This window comes from Chelonoidis abingdonii, chromosome 20 (genome assembly GCF_003597395.2).
Source record: "Chelonoidis abingdonii isolate Lonesome George chromosome 20, CheloAbing_2.0, whole genome shotgun sequence".
Taxonomy (NCBI): domain Eukaryota; kingdom Metazoa; phylum Chordata; order Testudines; family Testudinidae; genus Chelonoidis; species Chelonoidis abingdonii.
Genome location: NC_133788.1, coordinates 14,330,036 through 14,341,384, shown reverse-complemented (window position 1 = coordinate 14,341,384; position 11,349 = coordinate 14,330,036).

Here is an 11,349-nt window from a genome sequence, read left to right as displayed (position 1 = left end):
GAATTTAGCCTAAGCAATGTTGGTCAGTGGTTGTGGTGGCATGACCATATTTTCAAAGGTTAAATGCACCTAGCTTTGGAAAATAAATAATAACAGGCAGAATCCTGAAGAGGTCCTGGTCTTGCAGTGAGATCCATGAAGGCAGACTTTTGTGGCCCATTGAAATCAGTGATGCTCTTTGCTGACACCAATCCCACCTGTATAGATCCAGTTGCAGTATTCTGGCAGAAAGTGGGAGTCAATGTAATTTATGGTCACTTTATTATGCCTTTACCCTGCTTGGGTGGTGTAAATGGGCTTTAATATCAAGGAGTCTGACCAGATTGACGCAAAACACTTTATTGCTGTTTCTTTCTATCATATGTATTTATTTGATCCCCATCCCCATCTGAACACCACACAATCTATAATAAGGCTGGGTAGAATTTGATTTTTTTAAATAAATTTCAGTGGATAATATCAATGTTTATTGTAAAGGATTTTTTAAAAACTGTCATAATTTTGCACAACTCTGAAAATGTATGGGTTTTATGCATTTTATTGATTTAAATTTTCACAATGGAGGGTGTCAGACAAGGGATGCCAGACAATAATTTAATTTAATGACTGTAGATATTGAGATTCAAAAAGTTAAGCCATTAAATCACAGCTTGTCAACGTTTTATGCCAAAATATAGAAAGTAAATGCCTTTAAATCAAACTCTATAAGTTTGCAAGCAGCATTTTTCATGCTTTACTGATCTGTAAATTTCAATAATTATCGGTGGAAACACTTTTTAATCAGTTTGTGTGTAACGGTGTACTGACGTTTACCAATAACAATCAAATCTTTCCCAAACCTATCTGTAATGTATTTATCCACTCGCCGAATACCCCTGTGATGTAGGGAAGTACTGTTATCTCTTATATTTCCAGATGAGTACTTGAGACACGGATCCTCGAAGCACCTAACTCCTGTTGATTTCAACGGGACTTAGGCATCTACCTACTTTTAAGGTTCTGAACCGAAATGACTTCTCCAAAGTCACCCAGGAAGCCTGTGGTAGAGCAGGGAATGGAACCCACATCTCTTGAGACCCATTCTAGCATCCTGGCCACCTTTGCATGCCAGTTGATCCTATAGGCCCTAACCAAGATTGTAACAAGAGACAGCCCTCTACCTTGAAAATCTTATAATCTTCCATGCAAGTTTTGCTTACGTCTTGAGGATTGGTCACTTACTGCATAATAATTATAATAATTAATAAGCATTTCTGTACATTGTGTAGCATTTTATTTTTTAGATAGAAACTGGAGCAGAAAACGTGGTCTCATCACTTGGCTGTATCGTGTCCTCTGTTTTGGCTTGTGAATCTATAATGGGTGTGTGACAAGGTCACTTCTTGATGATGGATGATTACTGCAATGAGATCCCAGTCCTGGGTAATAGCTTTTATGAGTAAAATCATCATGCTTGTTTTTGTGCGGACGTTAAGCAGCCAGAAAATACATCTGCCAAATAGTAGCATAAGCATTTCTGATAAAATGTAAACAGGAAAAAAGTGCATAGAGGCCTTATAAAATCAATATCAATAAATGTATGTAAGTGGAGGATTGTGTGCATTGGTATGGGAAACGTATCTTTGAAGGGCACATATGATTGATCCTCTGTATTCTACCACAGAATTTGCCATGGAATCCATCCTTAATCTCCTGTTCCAAGCTCTTTTCTCCTTCTTTTATTTAGAAGGAAGGTGCTGATCTTGCAAAGACCTGTGTGCCTGCTTAGCTTGATCTGCTTGAGCAGTCACATTGCTTCCACTGAAACTACTCATAACCCATGAAGTTAAGCATGTGCCTGCATCTTTGCAGGATTGGCAGCCTTTGTTCTTCTATCCTCTGGATTGTGAAGGAGACCTTGAAAACATGATCTGGAGGCAGTGTTGCTGTCTTGAATCAATAGGCTCTGTGAGGTGGGAACCCATTCGCCCAAAGGACTGTTAATCTGGAAACCTAATTGACAATTCAGATGTCAACAACTGCTGGCTGATAATTGCTTCCAAAATATCCAGGTGATGCAGTTGGTCCCAACTGTTTCCCATGCCTGTCAAGTGTCAGAAGTCCCAACTATCAGCTGATTCTGCCTCCGGCTAACTTTCACCATGCAGCTCTGTGTTATCGCAGTGCAGAAAACAATGTCAGGCAGAAAACATTCAAGTCTTTGCTCCCCATGGACTTCCTTCCATGTGAGCTTGAGCAAGTCATGTGGTCTCTCTATGCCTCCCTTTCCCATTTGTAAGGTGAGCATAAGAGTACTTCTCCACCCTACAGAGATGTTAGGAGGGATAAATACGTTGATGGTTATCAGGTGCTGAGATAATATGGTATCACGGGCCATAGGAAAGGGAGATGAAAGATAGATGTTTGATTTAAATGAAGCTGCTGCAAAATTGCTGTTCTGTTGCATGGATCATGGGAGTTTGCCATGGAATATAGGTCCCTTTGCCTGGGAAATACACACATGACTTCTTAAGGACTAGGCTCCAAACACTAAGCATGATCCAAAGCTCATTGGGCATCTTTCCACGGACTTTGATATTCTTTGGGCCAGGCACTTAGTTTGTAGGTATTTTTCCTATGTGTTAGAATTCTGTTTGATGTTGTTTCTTATGTTGCCTTCATCACTGCAGTATCTGAGCACCTTCCCTTGTGCATTAAACAACATGATTCTTATCTGACTGCCACATGTGGTTCATTTTCTCCCTCAGCCTCTTCCCTGGAGAGAATTGTGTGTACAGAATAGAGTGGTGTTTGGGGACTTTTTTTTTCTTTTTAAAAAGATAAAATGAAGACTAGAAACAAATTCTGTACGTTGTGGGGACATAAGCGTCTCATTATAGTTAAGTCTAAAATCTGAGGGATATGACCATAAAATTACCATACCTTTATGTGCACCTCACCTATGCATGTAATACCCGATGTGGCCTTGTAAACTGGGTATTTGGGGCAACACGTAAGATAGACATGCGTAAAATGTTCACAAAGGAATTACCTAACTTTGGAAAGCTGGCATTTTCCAAATATCAGTTACGTGAAAGGAACATCTAAAAATTAAAAAATACTACAGCTTTTCATGAAACACTGAAATCATAGTTCTCAATAGTGCAGAAACAAAGGGTTAAATAAGTGCACAGGTTCTGCAAACGTGTGTAAAATATTTCACTGCAGAAAAATCAATATTTGTATTCTTTTAAAAAGCTCTAGATAGATTTTTGAAGCACCCAGGGGCTTAAATCAGTAACATTATTCTGAAGGGGTTCTACTGTTGGTTTTTGCAAGCCCAATGCCATAAGTAAAGTAGAAAATCTAACTAATTAGGTGTATGTAAGTTATGCTGACAGATTAAATCAAATGAATCGCACAATTATCCTGTATCTTTCCCTAAGTGCTTTGTGAATAACATCAGCTCTGAACAATTTAGGACTGTGCCTTGTGTGAAATGAGTTTTATGGTCTCAGCTCAGTTCTCAGTCAACCGTCATCCATGCCACAGAAACTCCCACTAGCTGTGGGACTAATCTGGCACCCTTTGGCAGAGAGCTCAAGGAAGCAATGGAGACACACCTATGCACCCACTTCTAGCCTAGAGGGACCACTTCTAGAATAGAGGGAGGCACTGTGGTCCATAATGTCCATGTCTTGTGCACAGACTTCCCCTGTCCTGTCTCTGGAGTCCCCTTCCCTTCAGTGTCCCTTCTCCCTTCACTTTTCTTCTCATCCCTTCCTTACTAACCTCCCTCCCGCCCAGTGCCATGTGCTGCCATCGTATTGTTCGTTCTGCTTGTGTTACACCCCTTCCCCCAATTGCGAGTCTCATTCAGGTAAGAACAGAAGACGTAGAACTTGAGATTTTGGACCTTCAAGATGATATTCTTCTAAAATCCTGCGCAACAGATGAAAACTTTTTTCGGTCAACCAGATTCCAAAAGTTTCCTGCCTTAAAAAATGTAGCATGCAAAATAAAATTTTATTTCAGTTCCACTTATCTATGCGAAGTTCTGTTTTCTACAATGAAAATCATAAAATCAAAATACAGATCTCGACTTACAGATGCCCATCTTGACAATTGCTTATGAATGGGAATAGCATCCTACTCTCCCAACTATGAAAAATTGGCTGAAGAAATGCAGTGCCAAAAATCACACTGACTTTATTAGAAAAACCATGTGAATTAATGATACCTACTTTCCATTAAGTGCTGATGAGCGCGTATGATTAACTTTGTGTTTAACTTTTTTCATATTTGTTTGTTGAAATCCAGATATAAGTAACAATACAAAGAATATTTTTCATTAACCATAACTGGCTATCTATGTTAAAGTAAGAATAATAAATATATTTGGACCAGCAGTTCAACAATGTTTTACTTTTTTAAAAAAGGTGAAAACTGTTTATGATATTTATTTTGTAAAAACTCCTTAATTTTTCTTACAGGGAGATAAAAAAGAGCAAATTCACATGGTAAGGAAAGAATAATTGCCAAATAATTTAATTAATATCGTTTACATGTAAAATTACCCTTTTTATCTTATGGCTTCATATATTATGTAATATTAAATCATTTTTGTATTTAATGTACAAATACAAAGTAAGCTTTGAAAAATTGTTGGTGCCTGCCACACTCTTCTGAAAACAGGAATGTGCTACTGGCTACAAAAAGGTTGGGGGCCACTGCTCTAGCCCCTGTGTGTCTGTCTCCTAAGCTCAGGGCAGGAGCTGTCTACTGCTTTGTGTTTGTACAGGGCCTGGCGCAAAGGGGCTCTGTTCTTTGTCCCCCCAGGTACTTATTGCAGTAAACAAAACAACAGAATAATTTCAGTCTCCTACCATTGTCTAGCACTAAACTCTCAGACACATAGTACAGGAACAGTCTGAGCTCAGAGGTTAACATGGACTAATCCCCGCAGCCCGGCATCCAAATAGCCTCAAACTTTGGGGCAAGTTCTGCTACTGATTCAAACGCGTGGGACTGTCCCAGCTCCCAGGGCCAGGGAGGCTGAACTCCCAAGGGAAGGAGCTGCTGGCAGCAGGGGCCGAGCAACGGGATCCGGCCGCCAAGAAACCATCCTCACAGTAGGAGCTGGAGAGAGAAACTCCAGTGGTTTTGGGGGGCGCGTCCTGGGAACGTTCGGGACCCGGGGCTGCTCAGCGCGCGGACTCTGGCCTCCCCCCGAAATTCCTGCTGGGCTCCAGCTGGCGTTTGGGTGGAAATCTCGGATCTCTCAGCAGGTTTCTGCCTCCAGTGAACCAATTCAGAGGCTAGCGCTGCTGCTGCTGCTGCTCCACACAACCTCCGCTCGCGGGGCGGCCCCTAGCAGCACCCCCAGGACAAGGGGGGCATGGCATACCACAGAGCGCCGGGGGAGAAGCGATGGGAGCTGGTGCGCTGGTGAGTGGGGGGCAGGCAGTGGGAGCGTGGGGAGGGCGGGTGCTCCGGAGGGGGGAATCCAAGTTTTAGCAGGAGATGCTGATGAGGGGTCCCAGCTGCTGCCCTGGGGGTGGGAGGGTCCTTGAGGCTGGTGAAGGGGACTTGGGGGTCGCCCCCCCGCCATGGCTGCCCTGGGAGGGGAAATCCCAGCTGCTGCGGTGGCGGTGGGGAAATCCCCGCTGCTGCTGTACTGGGGAGGGGTCGCTAGGGAGATCCACAGTTTAGGAGGAGCTCCTAGATGCTGGTGACTTTGTTAAATCCCAGCTGCTGCACTTGTGGGGGGGAGGGGGGATGGGAGGGGACCGGCCCCAGCTTTTGCATTGGGAGAGATGCCTTAGCTGCTGCCTTGGGAGTGAGAGGCGCTAGCTGCAGTGTTGGGGTTGGTGGTGCCCTGGCTATAGGAAGAGGGGAGTCCCAGAGGTGTAGCATCACAGCGACTGCATTGGAGCTCTTTGCAGTGTGGGGTCTTCCAGCTCCTGCCGGGGTCCTGGGCAGTGGGGAGGTGTGTCTGCCGTCTGCTGCAGGGAGGTCCTGAGGAGACCCCCCTCATCTCTTGCAGGGGGTCTGTCTCAGACGCTGCTACAGGGGAGGGTCTTTGAGGAGGGGCCCTGATGCTGGTGAGAGGGATGTATGGGATTGTCTCATCTCCGGCACCAGGGAGGGCAGAATCCCTGCTGCAGGTGAAGCGGATCTTCCTAGAGTAGATCCATCTTTGCAAAGGGTGGCCCCTCTGCTGTTGGAGGGGAGAGAGGGGGACTGGGAGGTCTTAGGAAATCCCCACCTGCTGGAGGGGTCGGGGCTATATGCCTCTTGGGGTTGTGTGTGTCCTGGCTGCTGCAGTAGGAGGAGTCTCAGTATATGGGGCTATCCCAGGCGTGGCTACGGCAAGGGTGTCTTGGGGCATGTATCCCCATTGATACTGCTACAGACGGGGCAAGCAGAGGGGCAGGCTGTCCTGGTCTGTCCCCCTTGCAGAGGGACTAGTGGAGGATTACAGCTTGGAACAGGGTTTCTCTGTGCTAGTTTTTATTTTAGTTGCTTATGATGTCAAAGGCCTCTGCCCTTGAGCGGGATGCTGCAGCGATGCTGAAATTCAAATGGAATGACTTTCTGGGTTACAACCCTGCAAAGCTTATGTAACAGCCAGAGATGGGTCCAGAGCAAACTCTTGGGTTTGAACACTGACAACACTTGGGAAAGGTCAGAGCCAGATCTGAACGATGTGACTCAGGATGCTGTTGGGGGCAGATCCCAAACTCTGCACCTGAATGTTGGGGGATGAGTCGCTATGGATTCCAACTTTGTGGTCCTGGCCCATCATGAGGGCAAACCTGAGGAGGAGGATTGTTCTGGGAAGAGAATTTTAAGCCTCCAGTGACTTTATACTCTGCAGGCAAAACTTTTCCTCTGCAGTTTATATTTTGCCTACCTAGCACTTGCATACTTTAAATGGCTATTTAGCTAATGCTCTGCAGCCTGCCAGAGAGATCTTTATTCCTCACAGTGTCTAAGTGCCTAAGCCAATATTTTAATACTTGGTGGCCTCATTTTCAGAGTTGCTAAACCCTCACGGTGTTTTGCAGCCATGGCCCCTGTCCCAAAACAGTAGATAGTACAGTACTAGTCCTAAAGCCTTTTGGGATGTTGTTGCAAAATGTGTAGGAGGTGTAATGCATTAGCAGACAAACTAGCTTCTTTTGGAACTTGGATGCCTCCGTATTCACTAGTGAGTGAGCACACAAAGGTGAATATTCTGTGTGACAAAACCCAAGGATTTATTATTGTTTGTTAATATTTGAACTGTGGTAGTACCTGAGCCTAGTCATGGACAGGACCCTATTTTGCCAGGCACTGTACAGGCAGACGACAAAAAGGCAGTCCCTGCCCTAAAGACCTTACAATCTGTACCTTGCCTGTTGTTTTACTAGCTACAAATCTTGTCTCCTTTTGCCAGTGCACCATGAAAACAAGCTCATGTAATCCATGCTATGATGACCTTCTTCAGGAATGCAGAGAACATTCTGCAAGAGGTGCCAAAACTGGCCACATTCTGATGCACCACAAAGCTTCCTCAAAGGGATGCCTCGGGCAGTGTCTCAAACATGGCAGAGCCACATCAAGCTGACTTAGGTGAACTGCATGATTTTGACAGCCTGCAGCACGATGACGTTCTCCGGATGGTGCATGGTTTGAATGCAGATGGAATCCAGCGATGCAAATGACGAACATGCTGACTCACCAGAGAAGTGCTGATGTGTAAATAGCTATCGCTGCAGCGAGCTGAGTGGTGCTATGCCTGTGAATGTATTTTTGCCTGATGTTGAACAAGGACAAGGGGACTTTCAACTAAATTAAAAGATGGGGAGTTCAGAAACAACTCAAGGAAATACTTTTCCCCACAAGGTGTAATTGGACTGTGGCACTAATTACCACAAGAATCCACCGTGCAAAGATTCAAAAAAGGGAATGGACATTTGTATGGATAATAGGAATATCCAGAACATAATTCATGAGATTTAATATCCCTCCTAAATTGCTGCTTGTTATGCCCCAGGTTTTAGTCTATCTCTAACTTTCAGACCTAATATGAGAGGCAGATTATCCCACATCTGCCTGTTGCAGGGTTTTTATGCCTCTGAAGCATCTAGCGCTGGCCATGAGACAGAATACATGACTAGATGGATCTCAGTTCTGATCCAGTCTGGCAGTTCCTGTGTTCCTTGTTTTATAGCATCTTTTTGGTGCTAGTGTCTTGGTCTTCTTCTTGTGTTGCAGTTTAGAGGGTGTAAGGCCAAATCATGAACCACTGAACTCAACGGGAGTTTTATTGCAAACATTGGTGTCTGCGTTTGGCTGGACATTCTGCTGAACTGGGGGCAGTCCAAAATGGAGAAGTTCCACTGAACGTATCACATCTCCTGCAATGGAAACCTATTAGAATGTTAAGTCAAGTTAAAATTTCATTGACAGAAATTATTGTTCAAGATTCTAAATCACACACATTATTTGTAGCCAACAGCTACACTAGTGATGAGAGAAGAGAATTAGGCCCGTTTAATGCTTTTACCTTTGCTCGTGAATCAGTCCATCCAACCCCTTCCTATTCTTTTCTGCTCCTCTCTGAATTCATGTGGTTTTTGCGTGCAAACACAAGTGAAAGAGGACTGCAGCAGTGGCACTGCACAGCGGCTAAAGATGAAGTATCACAACCTGTATGCCTGGCCCAAAGAGTCTTGCATCATCTGTTGTCTTTGATTTTACCACCTGGCACTGTTAATGACTCTGATTAACTATTCATGGGCTTTGCTGAGGCTCAGAAAAAGCTGTGAGTGCGACAGGAAATTCCTCTTCTGGGAAAGAAACAATAAGCATGAGCCTGCAAACCTTGATTTGGGAGTAGTACTTAGCCATAAGTCCACTCCCATTTCTTTCTCCTCTCCTGAGCCCCCTACCTCTGCTCAAGGGCCAGGCACAGTCACAAAACACAGCACTTTCAGAGGCATGAGCACAGATGAGGAGGATTCCACTGCACCAGCCAGCTGACCAACTCTGGAGATGATGCATCACACACATTCCCCTTTCGCTTCCTGGGACTCTGCTGTGAGGTGGGAGGAAGGATGGTCCAGGAGTTAGGGCACTGTGCAAGGACTGGGGAGGCCTGAGTTCAAATCCTTGCTTCACTTCATGCCTCCTCAGTAGCCTTGGGCAAGTCCCTTAGCCTCTCTGTTCCCCAATGCTGAAACAGGTGTAATAGGAGTCCCCTACCTTGCAGGGGTGTTGTGAGATGCTCAGATGATACAGTACAAGTCTGATAGGTATCCTGGATAGATGGCACACTGATGGGGAGGATCTGCACCACCTCCCACTACGGGCAGGTGCCTGACTGCACGATCCTAGCTCCACGTCAGCATTTTACTGTGTCTCCCCAGAGCTCTGGTAAATTATTATGTTGCTGATCAGCATTACCATTCCAGCCTCTAACCGCATACTCCCAGGCATCAAGTTACTCACGCATGTGTGTTTGCAGAGCTGGAGCTTGAGTTTGCCCCTGAAGAGTTAACTTAGCCCATGTCAGCTGAGTGCTATGTACACACTGCCTGTTGGGAGAGAGATGTGAGACATTAGCGTTAGCTATGATTTCCACTCTTCCAAATGAATATGGACCCCTCCAGCCCCCCTCGGCTCTACAGATGCTTTAATAATTACATTCGGTGATGAAATTTCATATTCAAATGAGGGCATATTAAGTGCTACTGATTATCTGGAAGAAGCTAGACAGCAGATTTTTTTCCTACAAGAAGGGAACAATTGTAATTACAGATATTTTGCCCAGGCATTAAAGAACATGCACAACTTTAATTGCAATAATAATCCATGAATCATCACTCGAACATTATAAAAGAAGCTTCAACATCTGGCATCACATCCTGAATAACGTTTCAGGGACATTAGCCTGGCCTTAGAGACAATAAGACAACTGAGGACAGAGTTGATGCATGGGCTAGTCAGAGCAAAACATAAGGGAAATGGAAACTACCTGCTACAAACCAGTACAGCAAGGCCGGGGAGGGGTCGCTTTGCAAGTGGGGGATTTGTTTCTTGTGTCCCTTTTACTGAAGTGGTATGAAATGTGGAAGGCAGCACAGTGCTTCTGAGACTAGGATTCAGGACTTCTGGGGTCTACTCACAGCTTTCCACTGACTTACTCTGTGACCTTGGACAAATCACTTGGTTATGATTTTCAAAGCAGTGGAAAGGATTTTGGCACATATCTACCATCCGTTTTAATTTTAATGGATGAGATGTGCCTAAATCCCCTTGACTGCTTTGGAAATCTTACTCTTTGTGCCTCAGATTTTATATGTAAAACTGCTAAAAATAATTATTATAGGAGCTGTGTGAGATGTAAAGGATGCTGAGATCTTTGTGTTATATGGATCAGAAGTGCAAAGTTTATTATAAGTGAAGAGAGAACAGTTCAATAATGTTATCTGTTTGAGGTAGAAAAGGTGAACTCAGAGTATGGATAATATATATTCAGGCTTGGAATCCACTTTAGGTTTCCATAAACAAACCCAAATGTCTATTTTCCCAATCTAGGGCCCAGTCCTGCCTTCCTTGCATACACACATCTCCCATTTAGAAACCAGATTATACTCTCCGTTGTGTAGATGTAAATTTGGAAGAAAGTGATGGACGAGATTCTCCACTGGTGCAAACTGGAATTAGTAGAACTTTGCTGATTTTAAACCAGGGAAGGATTTGGCCTAGGCCATAGATAAATTAATGGTATTATTCCAGAGTTACACTGATGTGATGGACAGCAAAATCTGGCCCTTCCTTGGGAGTTTTGGGTGTCCAAGGGATGCAGGAGTGGGCCCCTCCTCTGTGTCTTTGGAAGGGATGGGCCACTGATCGGTAGGTGAGACCAATTTGTTTGGCATTTATATTTTATTCTGTCCTGATCTAGACTTAGATTAACATTTGTTGGGAAATTGGTGGCAAATGCCCTTGCTGAGCAGTTGCAAATCCAGCCCTGCATAGACTCGTGGAAAGGTTCTAAAACGTGTTTTTGTTATTCCGGAAAATGAAACAAGATCACGGAACTGTTTCTCAGATAAATGTAAGCCCTGCAGCCAAACATGTGGTTTCTTTTCCTTCTTTTCCAAGATGAAATTGGATAGAACCAAAGGGCCTGATTTTTTTTTGATCCCATACACCCGGTTTAATGACTTCAGTGGAAATGGTCATGATTTACATCCATGTAAGTGAGATCAGAATGAAGCACCAAATTTTTGGTGGATACTAATTCCTTGGCACATGAGTTAATGTCTTATTAGAAAGCAGATGCTCCAGCGCTTTAGAGAGTGGGTAGTGGTTGCT